Below are 19,762 nucleotides of genomic sequence, written 5' to 3'. Positions count from 1 at the left end.
AAATCCTGAAAACCTGACTGGATTGCGGCCCTCAAGGAGGGACTTTGAGATCCCTGTTCTAAGTGGACTGTAAAGTTTGAATCAGCTCATAATTACCTCGGGTCCTGTAATCCACTGGATTCCAGAAATGTCACTATTTTCTGTTTTTAGAGTTTCCATTAATTTACTTACCGCAGAAGTCAGTCTTGCCGGCCTGTAGTTCCCTACATCTTCCTTACTTCCACTTTTGTAGAGAATGGACTACATCTGCCCTTCTCCAGTCCTCCAGTACCACTCTCGACTCTAGAGAAGCATTGGAGCTGCTAGAACTTAAGCAGATATAATGCTAGCAGTGGAGCTGCTAGAACTTACCTAAGTTCTTTCAGTACCTTTGGATGTACACCATCCAGCCCCATCACTTTGTCCACCTTTAGTTTAGCTATCTCCTCACAAACACAGTCCTCTGAAAATCGATCAGAGTCTACCATTCCTCCAGCACCTATTTGCGTTTATCTTCTGCAGTCCCATTCCTGGTGCTTCAGCTGTGAACACAGAACAGAAATATTTGTTAAGCAATTCAGCCTTATCTTTATCAGCTTCTATATATTTTTCCCCTTCGAGTCTCACAATGCCACTTTTGCACTACTTCTAATACTAGTATGTCTAAAAAATGACTTGTCCCCCTGTTTTACCTTAGCAGATCCTCACTCAGCACCTCTTCAGGACAAGGCCTGTGTCTGTGGTCAGGATGAAGAGCGGCTTTCAAGCAGGCTGGGGTAACCTGCATATGGGGATCATGGTTGAGACTCACATTTCAATGAGGATTGGGAGGTTGGAGCATTCTATGACTTTTTTTTAACTATTATATCACCAAATTTGCCCCCCCCCTCCTTTTACAAAACTGCGGAAGTGGTTTTTAGCGCAGGCCGGTACGCTGAATGTTCTGCACTGCTCGCGACACTCATAGGAACTCTATGAACGTTGGGAGCAGCGCAGAGTGTTCAGTGTGCCGGCCTGCGCTAAAAACCATTTTCATTGTTTTGTAAAAGGGGGGGTTTAGTGGTGAAAGTGCGTGGTTGTCCCATCCTGGAGTAAGATGCAACATACCTAGGCATATGATTATTTTGTGCTTGCTCGATGCCTCTGTGAAACAGAGAAGCAGCCTGTGAGCAGGCATGGTTCCATCACCACAGATTGCAAGGATACAGGCTTCCAAAGCTTCTGCTTCTGCATGGCTCTTGACTGAAGTGTAGGTGCTGGATGGAGGATATCCAGCTGGGAACGTATGCCCAGACTAGAACTGTGCCTGCAGCTAGAGAGACAAAGAAATTTTTCTCTGTACTGGATGTACTGCTGGGAATCAAACAAAATAGCTTTTGTGGAGACGGAGAGTTTGAAGTGATTACGCTTATTTATGAGTGCAGTATGTAAATCGGATCCAGAGAAGAGCTAGAAACATGCTCCTGATTACTGCAGAATTTTTTTTCATTAAACCAGCATACTTTTTTCCCCTAGAAACCAGTTTCTCTTGCTGATTGCATAGAACAAGCAAGAGAAGCTGAAAAAGGCTGAATGCTGTTGGGTGAAATGGTGGCCTCGTTGGGACTAAAGTTACATTTTCCTAGCTCACTGTAGGAATATAGCACATGATAGATTACACAAAAATGGCTCTGGGAGTTATTTTATGACCGTGAAAGAAACAGTCAGTCTAATCTGCTGAGATAGTTCAAAATTCATCTCTACAAAGGCATCTACGACCTTTTTCTCTCATTCAGCTACAAATTGACTATGATGCAATTGCAATTTCAGATTGAAAAATAGTCAAACCTCGAAAAACAATCCGACTGCCTTCTGCTTTTCAATAAATGATTGGGTTCACTTACAGACTGAAAAGGGTGCTTGCTGGGTTTCCAGCCAGACTCCTTGTCATAGTCCACTCCCGGTTTTTCAGCTCTTACCCCTGCACATGCTATCGTTCCTAATTTTCCAAAACTAAGTAGGACATGGTGGGTGGGAAGGCTGGGATGTTGGATTAAGCATGGAAATTTATGATAATAAACCAAAGAGCCAGAAAACAGAAACTAACCTGGATAAGGAAGGGAAAGATGAGGATATACATAAGAACATAAGAATAACTTTAATGGGTCAGACCAATGGTCCATTTAGTCCAGTATCCCATCTTGACCCAGGCCAATCCAAGTCACATGTACCTGGCAAAAACCCAAATAGTAGTAGCATTCCATGCAAAGATCCAGGGCAAGCAGTGGCTTCCCCCATGTCTGTCTCAAGAGCAAACTATGAACTTTTCCTCCTGGAACTTGTCCAAACCTTTTTATAATATTTCCTCCTATTGGTTTTAAAAGTATTACTCTGTAACTTTGAGTGTCTTCTAGTCTTTGTAAATTTTGATGCAGTAAAATATCAACCCACTTGTACCCGTTCTACTCCACTCAGGATTTTGTAGACTTCAATCATATTTCCCCTCAGCCAAGCTGAAGAACTCTAATCTTTTGATCATCCAAGTAGCCATTTAGGACACTTTTTAGACTTTTTTTTTATTTTTATTATTAACCCCTTGTATTATAAGCATAGCATGCCATAGAATAGTTCCAAAATATAATTTCTGTCTGGTATAAAGTGAAAAGTCTTTTGGCACAGTTAACACTCCTGACTCTGTACCAGCCTAGTGTAAAATTCTCTGTACCTCTCCACTCATAGATGCCAGTCCTGTGGGCATGCACTCACACTATTGAACAAGCTCCTTTACTGTGTCCAGAAGAGGGTAATTTCTGTTTGTTGGCACTTCCACTAATTTTTTAAAGTTTGCTCCTATGCCTCCACCAGCTCCTGGGATTCTCAGATTTTATATATATATATATACACACACACACACACATATATATATATATATATATATATATATACACACACACATATATATATAAATCTTTATTGATTTTTAAACCTTGACAGTGCAATACAATTAATTGAATATAAACACTGCATACAACGCACTATTGATTACACAATTAATACATAAAACAAAATAATTTTCTCCCCCCTCCTACCAATTATTAATACAAGAAGACATATTATGTTATTACAATATTATAGTTAAGTAATTTTAATAATCAAAATATATTTCCCTCCCCCACCCTCCCCCCTGGATGTGTATGGAAATCTAATCAAAAGAAAGATACATGACAATTATTGCGATGTAACAAATGCAGTCAATGGGCTCCACACTCTATTAAATGTATTACTAAACCCTAAACATTCCGCATTCATTCTCTCATACTTATAAGTGGTACAAACATTTGTCTACCAAAATGTGTAATTCAATCTATCATATCTCTTCCAATTATGTGTAACCATTTGAATAGCTATTCCCGTCATGATCAAAAAAAGACAACTTTTATATTTATCCAAAGAAGGCTTCTCTTTCCAGACTGTATCCATATGCTCCAAGTATTGTTTGAACTATGGTGGAAACTTCAACAAAGTTTGCTGACGATTCAAATAAATATAGCACATTTACCGCACACTGGACACTCAAAGTAAACATAGTAGGTGCCAAGAAAAATACAGAAGGTTAATTCAAAATAAATAGGATTAAGCCCTTCTGAATAAGACACTGCAATGGGACTTTAGCACTGTGTAGCTCTTGTTACAATAACAAGTCCCAAAAAGTGTTTGAAAGCTGATTAAATTTATTCTATATTCAACACAACCATCCTCTCACTTTCCTCAAATTCTACCAATTTCAGCTTCTGGCCATGTCCCCTTTTGAGTTGCACAACAGAAGAGTTAGGTGCCCTGCCTCATAGAATAGCACACACAAATTTTAATGAGCACCAATTAACATCAATAATTGGTTGTTGGCACCCAATTAGTGAAAGTTAAAGATTCATTACTCAATTAATTTGCACATACATCTTGGGCACGCTCACAAATTCGGGTGCCATATGTAGAATTGAGGCTTGCTATACTTATATCTTTTATCTCTGTCTTACTCCATGGCGATACTTCACCTTGAATACTGTATGCAAATCTGATTTCTGCGACACACACACAAAAAAAAATACAGCAGATTTAGAAAAGGTATAGAGAAGGGCAAACAAAGTGATAAAGGAGATAGAACTCCTCTCATATAAGAAAAGGCTCAAGAGGTTAGTGCTCTTCAGCTTGGAGAAGAGACGGCTGAGGAAAGATATGACTGAGGTCTATAAAATGCTATGTGAAGTAAAACAAGTAAACAATCATTTATTCTTTCAACAAGTACAAAGGCTAGGGGACCCTTCATGAAACTACAGAATAGCACATTTAAAACAATTAGAAGAAAATATTTTTTCACTTATCCCCAAATTCTGTATATGCGCCTTAAGCTGTGTGCACAAATTGGTGTACACAACTGATTTTGCCTGATTGATGCTGATAATTGGCAATTAACGCTACTTGGCACTAGTTAAATGCACAACTTAGTGCAATTCTATAAAAAAGTATGCACTAGTTACAGTATGCGAATTTGAAAAGGGTGCATGGCCAGAGGCAGATTATAGACGTTCCTAAAAGTTATGCGCACGTTATAGAATATACCCGACATGTGAACATTATAGAATATGCCCGATCTTTGCACAACTTAGATACAGGCATTTAAGTCTGGTTATAGCTGACCTAAATGTTGTGTAATGCATTGACATTTAGCGTGATTCTACATATAAAAGGTAGGTGCACCATGTAGAATTTCACTAAGCGCTGTTCGAATCGTCATCAAGTTTTTTAATACTATATGTAGAATCAGACCCGTGGAGCGCCATTATAGGCCCAAAATGGACTTAGACTTTTTTTTTAAGTCGCTAGTCGCCCAAAGTGAGAAATGTCCAAAGTCCATTCTCGAAAAATACATACAAAATTTTTGGGGGGGAGAATTGTCTACTTGTACGTCCAGCCGTTTGATCATCCAGACCGCTAAGTCGTCTATCTTTATACCCCATTCTCGTCCAAAAAATTGTCCAAGTCAAAAACGCCTAGAACAAGACCTTTTGGACGTGGGAGGGACCAGCAAAGTGATGGACTGGACACCCAGACATGGCAACAGAGTAGTGGGGCAGCTTACAGGGAACTGCTGTGAATTTCACAAAAAGGGTGACACATAAACATCTCACCACAACTCTCTTATAGGTCATGATGAGCCTCCCAAATCACCCCCAAAACCTACTATACCTACCTGTCTACCACCCCAATAGCCCTTATGGCTGCAGGTGCCACCTTTATGGCATTATAGTAGGGTTTTGGGGCTGGGAGGTGTTACCTTATGCTCCCTACAGTCCAAACATGAGACTACCAGACTTTGACCTTTTTACAAAGTTGAAACAACCTATGAGTGGACATCATTTTGCATCCCTGGAAGAGCTTTCTTCCGCCGGTACCCGAGCCATTCGGCAACTGAACTAAAACGGTGTCTTGGATGGAATAATGAAGCTTCCCGAACGTTGGGACTCGGTCATTGCAAAGCAGGGAGACTATATTGAAGGATTGTAAAGAAATACTTAAAAAAAACCACCATGTAAATTTTTTAAAAATAGTGTGCATTATTTATGAAATGACCCTCATAAATTCCGAATTCACTTATTACTGCTTATCAGTTCCATAGCACTACTAGGGTTTGGTGACATTTAATCACAAGACATTTTATTACATGACACTTCATCATGTGACAGTTCATCACTGAGATATTTCATTGCCAAGTTAGATAATCATGCAATACATCATCACAATGGACATTTCATTGCGTGAAACTATCAAGCAATATGTCTTCAAATTATACACACAGAAACTTGTGGAAAATGGAAGGGGTGCTAGCACATATTAGTATCTGTTCTTTTGTGCCTAAATATGAATCTCACTAAAACTTCTAGCACACAAAATTTTCATAAGGCTCATATTTAGGCACAAAAGAACAGCATTATTAACACCTGAATCTAGAGGCCTCCTTTAGAGGCTGACTAAATTTCAGTTTTGGTTTCAAATTTGGCAAAGAAACTGATCCGAAACCAAAACTCTTCCTCCCTGCAATCACTCTCTGTCCTTCCTCCCGCCTCCTTGGACTGTCCAACCACCCAAAGGCCCTCCTTCTGCCTACATTAAATGCCCTAATGGTCTAGTAGCCTCTTCCAGACAAGAGTGACCCCAGTCGCTCTTGCCCCTGCCAGTTCTTCAGCCTTACAAGACTGCCACAGGAGGTCCCAGTGGTCATGTTGAGACTGGAGCCGGCATAAGCAGGAATTGCTAACATTTTACAAATTACTCTCATTATACTTCAGCCTGCACTAGTATATGGATGAATTTCTTTAGTGACATCTCCCTGAGGAAGTCTAACAGCGAAACAGGGACTGTGGAGGAAAATCAGAGGCAGATAGCAAAGCTACTACAATGGAAACATTATACTTATTTGTGAGCCAACTATATGAAATCATGTTCTCTTTCTATGCATTCATACAATTGCTAGACTTATATATACATATAGATCAGTGGTCTCAAACTCAAACCCTTTGCAGGGCCACATTCTGGATTTGTAGGTACTTGGAGGGCCTCAGAAAAAAAATAGTTAATGTCTTATTAAAGAAATTACAATTTTGCATGAGGTAAAACTCTTTATAGTTTATAAATCTTTCCTTTTGGCCAAGTCTTAATAATAATATTGTAATTTATAGCTAAAGAGACATATGATCAAGAAACTGTTATTTTACTTTTGTGATTATGATAAACATACAGAGGGCCTCAAAATAGTACCTGGCAGGCCGCATGTTTGAGACCGCTGATATAGATGTTTCCATTTTACTAGATTTTACTAGAAACTACTATTGAAGAATTGTTGTGTGATGATTATATTTGAGGAAGCATTTGTTATAACATAATCTGCTTCCAGAAATGCTAAGGCATTCAAACATGAATACTTGTTTTTTTCATATATAAAGCAAGTAAGTTGCAAATTGGTATGTGCTAAGCACACACTAAAAAATATTTTTTTAATTTTTGTTGGAGGGAGTGTTTGAGGATTGGAGAGTGGAGGTTCCAGTGATAGCACAGCTACATTACCACACACCAATTAGTTAACACAGGATTAGTGCTTCTACCCTTACCATCCCCAGTTTTAGAAATACTGGGGCTCAAGGCAGAAATTAGAGGGACCCCCAATCCTTTCTCTGATCTCTCTATCTTCTTTATACACAAAACACAGACAAGGAAACACAAATTGAAATTTGAAGAACAGAATTGAATTTGGAATTTCAAGAAATTAAACTTGGCAAGTTCTGGAGAAAAAAAAATTGAAATTCTCTTTTTTTTTATACTGAACACAATCAATGGCATAGCCACAGAGGTTCTGGGCCCAGACCCCTCCAAATTAGCCACCTCCCTTGCTGTGGCTGGTGGGGATCCCAAAATCCTGCCAACTGAAGATCACTTCCTCCTTTTCTTCTGGTAGCCAGAAATCTCCAAGTTCTGCAGTGGCAGTATTTCTGAGCTGCTACCAGCCATTGAACTGGAGGAAGAGTACATCAGCTGGTGGAGCTTGTGGATCCCTGTCAGCTCAGGTATTTATATTTTACATTTGGGAAGGGGCACAATTTTCTCTCACCTTTCCCAGACTTGTTGCTGGCATAACATGTATTACGCCACATACTTGAACAAGCTGCCCGAATCCCTATTTTGGGCTCCATCTCTGACAGTGTTCAAGGTTCAGTTAAAAGCTTACCTCTTTGAGAGTGATTTCGACTCCTAACTTCTCTCACCATGGGTTCTGCATTCCCAACCCTATATGTCATGTCTGGGAAGGAGCCAAACAGCCTGAATTCAAGCTCCTGATTAAATCGGGGATGCATGAATCTATGCAGGGGACAGCCCCTGAGCTAAAAAAAATATAAAAGCAGGGTGGCTAGCTAGGTGTCTTCAAGGGCTAATCCTACTAGCAGCAGACTTGAACCGTGTGAGTTTGTCTTTTCTCCCAGGCAGAGGTTCCACCAAGTGGGAATCTCTGGTCAACAAGCCTCCAGAGAACATTGAGAAAAAATACCCCAAAATAATAAAACTGCAGAGCAGATCAAAAACACTTCTGAGCAACTTCCTTGCAGAAAACAAACTGCGGGAGCAGGAGCATCTCCCTGAGAAGGAGGTGGAGTTGAAAACATGATTGACAGTTTTCTGCAAGTAACTTGCTAGTTCAGATAGAAGACCCTAGTGTTTAGGACCAATAAACACATTGCACTAGAACAGGAGTGCCCACATTTTTTGGCTGGCGAGAGCTATTTTTAAAATGACCAAGTCAAAATGATCTACCAACAATAAAATAAAAAAAAAAACCCACAAGCACACTGTATGCAGAGAAAATGTTAATTATCATTTATATTTGGTTTTTGTTTTAAAGAGGTCAAGGCAGATGACTTTAAAATATGCAATGTCACCTCAGTAACAACTATACAAAAATAGACAAATATACCTCCTCCCTTTTTACTAAACCGCAATAGCAGTTTTTAGCACAGGGAGCTGCGCTGAATGCCCCTTGCTGCTCTCAATGCTCTTAGGATCCCTGCGCTAAAATCCGCTACTGTGGTTTAGTAATAGGGGGCCATAGTGCAAAATATAGACAGCAGATATAAATTCTCAAAACGGACACATTTTGATCACTAAATTTAAAATAAAATCATTTTTCCTACCTTTGTTGTCTGGTGATTTCAAGAGTCTCTGGTTTCTTCTTCTGACTGTGCATCCAATATTTCTTCCCTTCTTTCTACCTCCTGCATGCTTCCTCTCCTCCAGACTTCATTCCATTCCCCAACCAACATCTCTGTCCTTCCATGAGTCCAACTTTTTCTTCCTCTCTCCCTGCCTGCCTGCCCCCTGTCACCCGGCACACTCCATTCCCTCCCCCAACTTTTTCTTCCTCTCTCCCTGCCCCCTCCCCTTTCTTTCTCTCTTTCTTTCTGTCTTCCTGCCCTCCTTTCTTTCTTTATCTGTCTTTCAATCTCACTGCCCCCCCTTTCTTTCTGGCTCCCCTTTCTTTCTCTCTCTCTGTCCTTTCTTTCTCCCCAAGCCACCGATAGGGCTGTCATCTGGGAACAGGTCCCCAAGCCACTGCTGCCATCTGGGAACAGGCCCCCAAGCCGCCGAGTTCTCCCTGTTCCTTGATGCCGCAACAGGCCAGTAGTGAATGCAAAAGCGCCGGGTCCACCTGCCTTCCCTTGTGTTAACATGATACATGCGTCCTGACAAGTGAGTTAAGTCCAGTCGTGAGCTGCTTCAGAAGGAATCATATATTTTTTCTTCAGCTCCACCTCCTTCCTCAATGGGATGTACTGTATCTCTTCAGTTTGTACCAAAGAAGTCAATAACCACTACAATAAGGAACATAAGGAGGGGGGCGAAAAACTTCCCTGACAAGACACTTCTGTTCTTCTCTGTTAATAAGAATAATGAACAATGTTAAACAAAACATATCATATAAAACAAAGTGGAACAACCAAGCCACTTCATCTGAGTGCAACCAGCACTAATATTTATGGAGTATAAACTAAACTAAACTAAACCTTGGGTTTGTATACCGCGCCATCTCCGCGAGCGTAGAGCTCGGCATGGTTTACAGAGTTAAGATAGAAAGGAACTACAATGAAGGGTTATAGGAGAGGAACTAAGAAGATAGAGAGGGACAAGGGTACCAGAGAGCGGGAGGTGATTAGATTTTTGAAAAAAGCCAAGTTTTCAAGTGTATACTCTCAATTGCATTTGTAACAATACCATGGCATTATATGTATAACTAGTCATTAAGCCCGTTACATTAACGGGTGCTAGAATACTGTTCACACTCTATGTTGCCCCTTCCATTCACTGCCCTCTCTTCTCTTTCCATCCAGTGTCTGCCCTCTCTCTCTCTGTCCCATATGGCCTCTCTCCATCTCCTCCTTCCTTTTGCCTTGGTCTGGCATACCTTTCGCTTTCCCTCCAAGCCATTCTCTCCCCCTCTGCTCCCTTTCCTCATTTAACTACTTCATTGGTCAGCAGCAGCATTCACAATTCATTGCTGTTGCTGGCTTCAGGTCTTTCTCTCTGGCCGGTTCTGTCGTCTTCATGAAAACAGGAAGTAGGCAGGACCGGCCAGAGAGGAAGGCCTGAAGCCAGCAACAGCAGCGAATTGTAAGCGCTGCTGCTGCCTGAAGCACCCGAGGCAGTCGCCTCTCTCCCCTCCCAGCCCAACTCCCGCTGACTCTGCAAACCTCCCTCCAGCATTGGCAGCCGCAGCATGCTAAACAGGCTGCTTCAGCTTTCTTCTGCCGTTGAGTCTCTCTGTCGCATCATTGATGACGTCATCAGTGACGCGGCAGAGGGACTGAACTGCAGGAGAAAGTCGCGAAGCAGCCTGTTTAACGTGCAGCGACTGCCAATGCTGGAGGGATGTTTGTACCGGTGCAGAAGCGATATGTCTCTCCCCCTCCAGTACCTGTGCAGCACTTTGCTGCGGCGCATTCTCCCATCGTGAGTAGGCCACAGCGCTCGAGTCTGTTTCTCCCGCTTTGTCTAGCCGCCGCATACGCACTCTGGCCACGGACCTACAGATCACGGATCAGGGATTACAGATCACGCAGGTCTGAGTGCGCATGCGCGGCTAGCGTTTTATTATATAGGATACCTGACTGGCATTAGAAGATCTCCAGTTCTGGACAGACATACTTGACCGAGACATTAAACAGGCAAACAACTACACTGAGAGGGTGAAGTATCAGAACTTGTACACTGTATTAAAAGAAAAGATTATTGAGGTATGAACCTAATCTTCCCTTCTATTACACAGGGCATACAAGTCTTGACAAGTGGGACATATCAAAGCAGTCCCTGGAATCTAGGGTGGGACAGATGAGCCTGCCCTTAACACTGAGGACCCAAAAGCAGCATCCTTTTGCGCTGCTAGGTCCATTCTATAAAACTTTGTAAAGGTATGGCGTGTGGACCATGTAGATGCTCTGAAAATCTCCTTATGCGGGATCGCCTAGGCTTCCACCCATGAAGAAGGAACACTTCTTGTGAAATGAGCTCTCAAAGATATTGGTGGCTGTTTACTAGTGCTGCCCAATTCATGATTCAAATCGATTCACCGATTCATTTCGGGTGAATCGATTTGAATCGATTCAAACCCCCCCCAAAAAATCGGCCTCCCGATTCACTCTGACCCTCTCCCCCACCCCCTAGAGCAGGATCGGCAGCGCTGCCTCTTGCTGGCCTGCGCTGCCACTCCTGCTTTAGAGAGCGAGGGGGGAGGGACAGTCGGGAAGTCCTGCAGTGTCAGGTATCCCCCCCTGGCCTCCCTTTACCTGATTGCAACAGAGAGCAGCCTGCAGAAAGGATCGTGGGTACTTTAGCGATCCTTGCAGGTTGCCATAGGCCTCAGGAGCTGTCGTCCTTCTGCTGTGGTCCCACCCCTCCTCTGATGTCAGAGGCAGGATCGCAGCAGAGGGACGACAGCTCCGGAGACCTATGGCAACCTGCAAGGATCGCTAAAGTACCCACGATCCTTTCTGCAGGCTGCTCTCTGCTGCAATCAGGTAAAGGGAGGTGTGGGAGACCAGAGAGGAACACACAGGCCTTCTGGGGGGGCAGTCCTTCGGGGGGGGGGGGACAGGCCTTCAGGGAGGTGGCCTTCAGGGGGTGCAGGCCTCTAGGGGAGACAGACCTTCGGGGGGGAGGTACAGTTCTTCGGGGGGGGACAGGCCTTCAAGGGGGGACAGGCCTTTAGGGGGGTGCAGGCCTTCAAGGGGGGGTGCAAGCCTTCAGGGGGAGACAGACCTTCAGGGGGGAAGGTACAGTTCTTCAGGGGGGACAGGCCTTCAGGGGTGGGGTATCCTTCAGGGGGGGACAGACCTTCAGGGGAGGGGGGCCCTGTTGTAGAAGTACACGTTCGTTCTCAATAACATCCCACTTAATTTGGTATCCTCGGTCAAAATTCTCGGCGTACTTCTAGATGATAAATTGATATACCATGAACATATCTCTCTAATCGTTAAAAACTGTTTCTTTAAATTACGTCAGATTCGCTCAATCGCCAAATTTCTTAGTTTATCTTCATTAAAGATACTAATTCACTCCTTTGTAATATCAAAAATTGACTATTGCAATGCCCTACTAATCAACATCACACAGAAAGAAAAAAGGAAATTGCAGATAATACAGAATACGGCCATAAAATTAATTTATAATGCGAAAAAATACGACCACGTTTCCCCACTACTAATAGATGCTCACTGGCTACCAATTGGTCATAGGATTTTGTTCAAAATAATGCTTCTCATTTTCAAGACTTTAGCTTCCAATCAACCACAATTTATTTCTAAATCATTAATCCCACATAATACCAAACTTTCACTTCGATCATCGGATCAAAATCTACTTTCAGTACCCTCCTTGAAAATTATAGGGACAACGAGATCAGACATGTTCACAGTGATGGGACCACAATGGTGGAATGCCCTTCCCCAGTATATTAGAGCCGAACACGACATTGTAACATTTAAAAAACTTTTAAAAACTTATTTATTTAATGATGCTTTTAATTCTTGAAACTTTTATTTGCTTTAGGGAAACTCCTTAAATTGTGCTTTGGTCCTTAAACCCTTACCTTCTGTTTTTTCCTTTTTTACCGAACCCAATATTGTAACTTTTTAATTTCTTTCCTCACCCCTCATGTACGTATTTTATGTAATTATATTGTTAATGTGTTAGTTTCTTTGTTTTCTTTACTTGGACTATGTACATCGCCTAGCAATTTTAATAGGCGATTCATCAAATGCTTTAATAAACTTGAAACTCAGGAGCTGTCGTCCTTCTGCTGTGGTCTCACCCCTCCTCTGATGTCAGAGGCAGGATCGCAGCAGAGGGACGACAGCTCCGGAGACCTATGGCAACCTGCAAGGATCGCTAAAGTACCCACGATCCTTTCTGCAGGCTGCTCTCTGCTGCAATCAGGTAAAGGGAGGTGTGGGAGACCAGAGGGGAACACACAGGCCTTCTGGGGGGGCAGTCCTTCGGGGGGGGGGGGGGAGACAGGCCTTCAGGGAGGTGGCCTTCAGGGGATGCAGGCCTCTAGGGGAGACAGACCTTCGGGGGGGAGGTACAGTTCTTCGGGGGGGGACAGGCCTTCAAGGGGGGACAGGCCTTTAGGGGGTGCAGGCCTTCAAGGGGGGGTGCAAGCCTTCAGGGGGGACAGGCCTTCAGGGGTGGGGTATCCTTCAGGGGGGGACAGACCTTCAGGGGAGGGGGCCCTGTTGTAGAAATACACGGAGGGAGGGAGGGAGGGAAGGGGGGTTCAAAGAGATGTGCATATGCTGGACTTTGGGGGGAAGAAATAATGGGTCTAAAAACAGAGGAGTGGAAGAGAGATGGTGGATAATGGGATTTAGGGAGGGAAGGAACAGAAAGGGAGATAAGTTGGACCCAAGGGATGGTGTGGAGGGGGGATAGAGATATTGGATAGGAGGGTAGTTGGAAACTGAAAAGGAGAGATGGTGGACACTGGGGTGGTGTAGGAGTAATCATTGATAGAGACCTTACCTTTCACGATCACATAAGTTCAGTGGTTAAAATTTGTTTTTATAAATTACGCATCATCCGATCTCTTTCTTCCATCCTTGAAACTAATTCAATCACTATCCTGATACATTCATTAGTAATTTCCCATCTTGATTACTGTAACTCTCTTCTAAATGGCCTTCCCCAAAAAGAAATTCGTCGTTTACAACTAATACAAAATACAGCAATAAAACTTATCCATAAAGTAGGCAGATTCGACCATGTTACCCCTCTTCTAAAAGAAGCACACTGGCTCCCTATTTCTCACCGCATCACCTTTAAAATTATCATACTATCTTTCAAAATAAAGCACTCTCATTTGCCATTATTCCTTGACAAACTTCTCATTCCCTACAGCTCTTCACACACTCTAAGATCAACTGATCAAAAACTTCTATTTATCCCCACTATCAAAGACTTCTACAATACACGTAGAGTAAATTTCGCAGTAACTGCCCCTACCCTCTGGAATTCCCTGCCACAGCAACTCCGCGACGAATCACGACTTGACAAATTTAAAACAGATTTAAAAACGTTTTTATTTCGCGATGCCTTCTCATTCACTTAGAGCCATCTTCTCTAATTACCAAAAATAACCGCTTTCTTTAAAGCGCCCCTTCCATTATGTTTTATCCGTACCCTACTATCTCCAATTTCTTCTCAAATATGTAACTTCACCCTCCCTTCCCTTTTATCCTCACCATCTAGTTCGTCTTGTGATGTTATATGTATATACACAATGCCACTTTTTTTTTTAGTCTTGTATAATTTCTCTTTCTTTTAAACATATTGTTAACCAGCCAGATATTAACTTGATGGTTGGTATATCAAAATTAATAAAACTTGAAACTTGGAAGGAAGGAGAGATGCTGGATGAAAGGGTAGTTGAGAAAAGGTGGATCTGTGGATGGAGATGAAAAAAAGGAAAGATGCCAGACCTCTAGGGGAGGGAAGGGAAACGGAAGGGGAGGACAGAGATAGAAGATGGATGTTTAGCACAGAGAAAGAAGAAAAGGAGACCCTGGCAAGCAAGTTATCAGAAGACAACCAGAGCCTGGGACCAACAAGATTTGAATATTGACCAGACAACAAAAGGTAGAAAAATAATTTTATTTTCTGTTTTGTGATTACAATATGTCAGATTTGAAAAGTGTATCATGCCAGAGCTTTTGTTAGACCGCAAACGTGAGCTAGGATTTAACAGAGAAAGGAAAAGTCTTTTTTGTTTGTTTATTTTGTTTACACCACTGCATCAGTGTGGTTAGAAGAAGGCAAAGGAGGTGAAGAGGCTATAAAATAAACCCACCAGGATGTTTTATAAAAACACCCAATTGGGCAGGAAAATCGAATCGAAAAATCGATTCAATAGGCTGAATCGAATCGAAATTTTTTTTCCTGAATCGGGCAGCTCTGCTGTTTACCACAGCCAATATATGCTGATATCACTATGCAAATCCTTCTGGAAATAGATGCCTTATATGCTGGCTTGCCCAGCCTGTTAGGAAAAAAAAAAAATGGTTGAAGAATAGGTCAAAAAATGATCAGAGAGCCGAAAATCATTTGTCACTGAGATAAATGAGAAGAACTCTTCTCACATTATAACTTCAACAGTTTGTCCTGTTTCTTCAATCCAATGGGCTGAAATGCAGGCAGTTTGTCCTCTTGATTGATGTGAAAAGCTGTAACTTCCTTCAGCAAAAAAGAAGGAAACGTGCAGAGAGACCAGTTTCTGTGACCTTGACGAATGACTCTTGGCATGAGAATTCCTGCAACTCCAAGACTCTCCTTGCCAAGGGCTATAAAGACTGTCTTGACTGTCAGATCCAGCAGAGATATGTCTTGTAAAGGCTCATATGGAGCTTTACTGAGGCCCTGCAACACAATGTTAAGGTTCCATGCTGGAAAAGGTTATCTTACTGAAGGATGCAGCCTGAGTGTCCAGAATCTGGTTATATCTGGATGAGAAGCCAGAGAAACCTTTTTCAATTTGGCTCTGAAACATGATAGGCCGACGGCTACCTGTATCTTGAGATCCAACAGCTAGACTCATTTTTAATCCAGCCCTGAAATGTTCCACATTGTCCTCAGCACACCAAAGTTGAAATGTCTTCCAGGCCTTAGCATATGCTGCAACTGTTGCTGGCTTCGTGAGGAACTGGACAACGTTCTGGGGCAAGAGCAAGCTCTACAGGAGAGATGAACTACATCTGAGCGCGGCGGGATCAAGACTTCTAGCGAACAACATCAAGAGAGGAATAGAACAGGTTTTAAACTAAGAAGAAGGGGAAAGCCGACAGTCGACCAAGCGTCGATGATTCGGAAGACGGTATCCCGTGAAGATACCGAGGGGAAAAAAGGCTGGGAAGAAACAATGGACAAATCACAGGAGTTGACAAACCCAGAAGAGGAGGTTATAAGGATTGTAACAACAGAGAAGAAACTAAAGATAGAAGCACAGGGAAAGGAAATAAAGACAAGGATATACAAGGATCTAAATTGCATATATACTAATGCAAGGAGCCTAAGAAACAAAATGGGGGAATTAGAAGCCATGGCCAATGCAGAGGACATAGACATCATTGGAGTCTCTGAAACATGGTGGAATGAAGAAAACAAATGGGATACAGCACTGCCGGGGTACAAGCTCTATCGCTAGGACAGGTCAGGACAAAAAGGAGGTGGAATAGCCCTCTACATAAAAGAAAGCATACAATCGACAAAAATGGACACAGCAAAAACGACCAACAAGCTAGAATCGCTATGGGTTAAAATACCTGGAAGGAAAGGGCCTGAAATAAAGATGGGCTTATACTATCATCCGCCCGGGCAATCAGGAGATATTGATGAAGAAATGGAAGCCGAGATGAAGCAAGAATCCAAAAGCGGTAACGCGGTTATTATGGGAGACTTCAACTACCCCGGAATAGACTGGAGTCTTGGAAGCTCAAATTGCACTAGGGAGACAGAATTCTTAGAGGTTATACAAGATTGTTTCATGGAGCAGCTTGTCAGAGAACCGACGAGAGGAAATGCCACTCTGGATCTAATCCTAAATGGGTTAAGGGGACCTGCTAAAGAAGTAGAGGTAGTGGGACCGTTGGGAAACAGCGATCATAATGTGATCAAGTTCAAGGTTGAGGTAGGAATACCGAAAGGAAAGAGAACCATAGCGACAACTTTAAACTTCAGGAAAGGAAACTACGAAGCAATGAGGGAAATGGTAAGGAAGAAACTTAGGAACACTTCAATAAAATGGCAAAAGGTAGAACTTGCCTGGTCTTTTCTCAAGAACACGGTGAGCGAGGCGCAAAATCTATATATCCCTAGATTCAGAAAGGGGTGCAAAAAGAGTCGAATAAAGGACGCGGCGTGGATAACCAAAACAGTGAAGGAAGCGATAGGAAATAAGAAAAATTCATTCAGGAAATGGAAAAAGGACAAAACTGAGGGGAACTGGAAAGAGAACAGGAAGTATCAAAAAGAATGTCACCGAGTGGTTCGAAAAGCCAAAAGAGAGTATGAAGAGAGGCTAGCCAGGGAAGCAAAAAATTTCAAACCGTTCTTTAGATATGTTAAAGGGAAGCAACCGGCTAGGGAGGATGTGGGACCGCTGGACGATGGTGACAAGAAGGGAGTGGTGAAGGAGGAGAAAGAAGTGGCAGAAAGACTAAATGCGTTCTTTTCATCTGTATTTACAAATGAAGACACATCCAGCATTCCGGAACCTGAACAATTCTTCAATGGAAATCAGGCAGAAAAATTAACAACCATGGAAGTGAGCCTTGAAGATGTACACAGGCAGATAGATAAATTAAAAACAGACAAATCCCCGGGTCCGGACGGAATCCATCCAAGGGTTCTGAAGGAATTAAAGGAGGAGATAGCGGAACTACTACAGCAAATTTGCAATCTATCCCTGAAAACAGGCATGATCCCAGAGGACTGGAAGATAGCCAATGTTACGCCCATCTTTAAAAAGGGATCAAAAGGTGACCCAGGAAATTACAGACCGGTGAGTCTGACCTCGGTACCGGGGAAAATGGCAGAAACACTGATAAAAGAAAAAATTGATGAACATTTTGAAAGAAACAAACTTCTGATAACCAGCCAACACGGTTTCTGCAAGGGAAGATCTTGCCTAACTAACTTATTGCACTTCTTCGAAGGAATTAACAAACGGATGGACAATGGAGACCCCATAGACATCATATATCTTGATTTCCAAAAAGCCTTTGACAAGGTGCCCCATGAACGCCTACTCCGGAAACTGAAGAACCATGGGGTGGAAGGAGATGTACATAGATGGATCAGAAGCTGGTTGGCGGGTAGGAGACAGAGGGTGGGAGTGAAGGGCCACTACTCGGACTGGAGGAAGGTCACGAGTGGGGTCCCGCAGGGCTCAGTACTAGGGCCGCTGCTATTTAATGTATTCATAAATGATCTGGAAATAGGGACGAAGTGTGAGATAATAAAATTTGCAGATGACACTAAACTATTTAGTAGAGCTCGGACTAAAGAAGACTGTGAAAAACTGCAAAGGGACTTGAACAAACTAGGGGAATGGGCAACGAGATGGCAGATGAAGTTCAATGTTGAGAAATGTAAAGTATTACATGTGGGAAACAGAAACCCGAGGTACAACTATACGATGGGAGGGATGTTTTTAAATGAGAGTACCCAAGAAAGGGACCTGGGGGTGATGGTGGACTTGACAATGAAGCCGTCGGCACAGTGCGCAGCGGCTGCTAAGAAGGCAAATAGAATGCTAGGCATCATCAAAAAGGGTATTACAACCAGAACGAAAGAAGTTATCTTGCCATTGTATCGAGCAATGGTGCGTCCGCATCTGGAGTACTGTGTCCAATATTGGTCGCCGTACCTTAAGAAGGATATGGCGATACTCGAGAGGGTTCAGAGGAGAGCGACACGTCTGATAAAAGGGATGGAAAACCTTTCATACGCTGAGAGATTGGAAAAACTGGGACTTTTTTCCCTGGAGAAGAGAAGACTTAGAGGGGATATGATAGAGACTTACAAGATCATGAAGGGCATAGAGAGAGTAGAGAGGGACAGATTCTTCACACTTTCAAAAAATAAAAGAACAAGAGGGCATTCAGAAAAGTTGAAAGGGGACAGATTCAGAACGAATGCTAGGAAGTTCTTCTTTACCCAGCGGGTGGTGGACACCTGGAATGCGCTTCCAGAGGGCGTGATAGGGCACAGTACAGTACTGGGGTTCAAGAGGGAATTGGACAACTTTCTGCTGGAAAAGGGAATAGAGGGGTATAGATAGAGGATTACCGCACAGGTCCTGGACCTGTTGGGCCGCCGCGTGAGCGGACTGCTGGGCACGATGGACCTCGGGTCTGACCCAGTAGAGGCATTTCTTATGTTCTTATGTTAGTAATAATCACATCCGAACAGATCAGAAAGACACAGAGATACAGTACAGTCCACTGAGGAAGAAGGTGAAGGTGGAGCTGAAGAAAAAGTGATTCCTTCTGCAACAGCTCACGATTGGGGGGACTTAACCCACTTGTCAGGACTGGTATGTCATGTACTATGTAACAGAAAGAGCAGTTCACGTTTCCCTTTAGAGTTTGATGTACTTGCCCATTTCCCTATGGCAAAGGTAGTTTTACTTGAGTTCAAGCAAAGTTAGTTATTTTTAGCATATTCCTGAATTGCTGTTAAACAGGTAGTCAGTTTATTCAAGGCTGTAGATAAGTCTGATTTAACATGGAGGTAGATATTAAACAGAACAGGCGACAATATTTACCCAGTGCATGAGAAGCCCACACAGGAGGAACTAGTTTCTGTGAAATTTACTGTCACAGCTATCACTACTGTGCATAAACAAAGCGGAGAGCCAGGGGGAAAGGGAAGCAGTCTTATAGCTATGACCCCCATTCGAATTCATAACCCCACAGGTTTAACACACCAAAACCGTTAACTTTCTCAAAGAATGTTATGCCTCTCCTTTATTTACATAACCTCGCCTACGCTCTTCTTTCTTACATTGGCGGAACGATGGGGTGGAGTCTCTGGAGCTTTCAGCCAATGACGGACGCCTCGTGGTGGAAGGGTGCGGAAGAGGCAGGTTCAACTGTGTTTCGTAGCTTCTGCGAACGTGCGTGAGTCTCGACGGCTCGGCTTCTCTCCCTGCCTTTCC

General features: G+C 42.9%; 1 long non-coding RNA gene across 1 annotated transcript; it reads right to left on the bottom strand.

Annotated features, from left to right (window-relative positions):
* Nucleotides 1-366: 366 nt before the first annotated feature.
* On the bottom strand, nt 367-19,724 carry LOC117365073. The gene is made up of 3 exons (XR_004540346.1): nt 19,609-19,724; nt 1,087-1,291; nt 367-521 (listed from the first exon to the last, which is right to left on the bottom strand). It is a non-coding gene; the product is annotated as an uncharacterized LOC117365073 (long non-coding RNA).
* Between the last annotated feature and the right edge of the window lie 38 nt (nt 19,725-19,762).

The sequence above is a fragment of the Geotrypetes seraphini genome, chromosome 8, assembly GCF_902459505.1.
Source record: "Geotrypetes seraphini chromosome 8, aGeoSer1.1, whole genome shotgun sequence".
NCBI lineage: Eukaryota > Metazoa > Chordata > Amphibia > Gymnophiona > Dermophiidae > Geotrypetes > Geotrypetes seraphini.
Note: the sequence above shows the minus strand (reverse complement) of the source record. Positions and strands in the feature narration are given on the sequence as shown.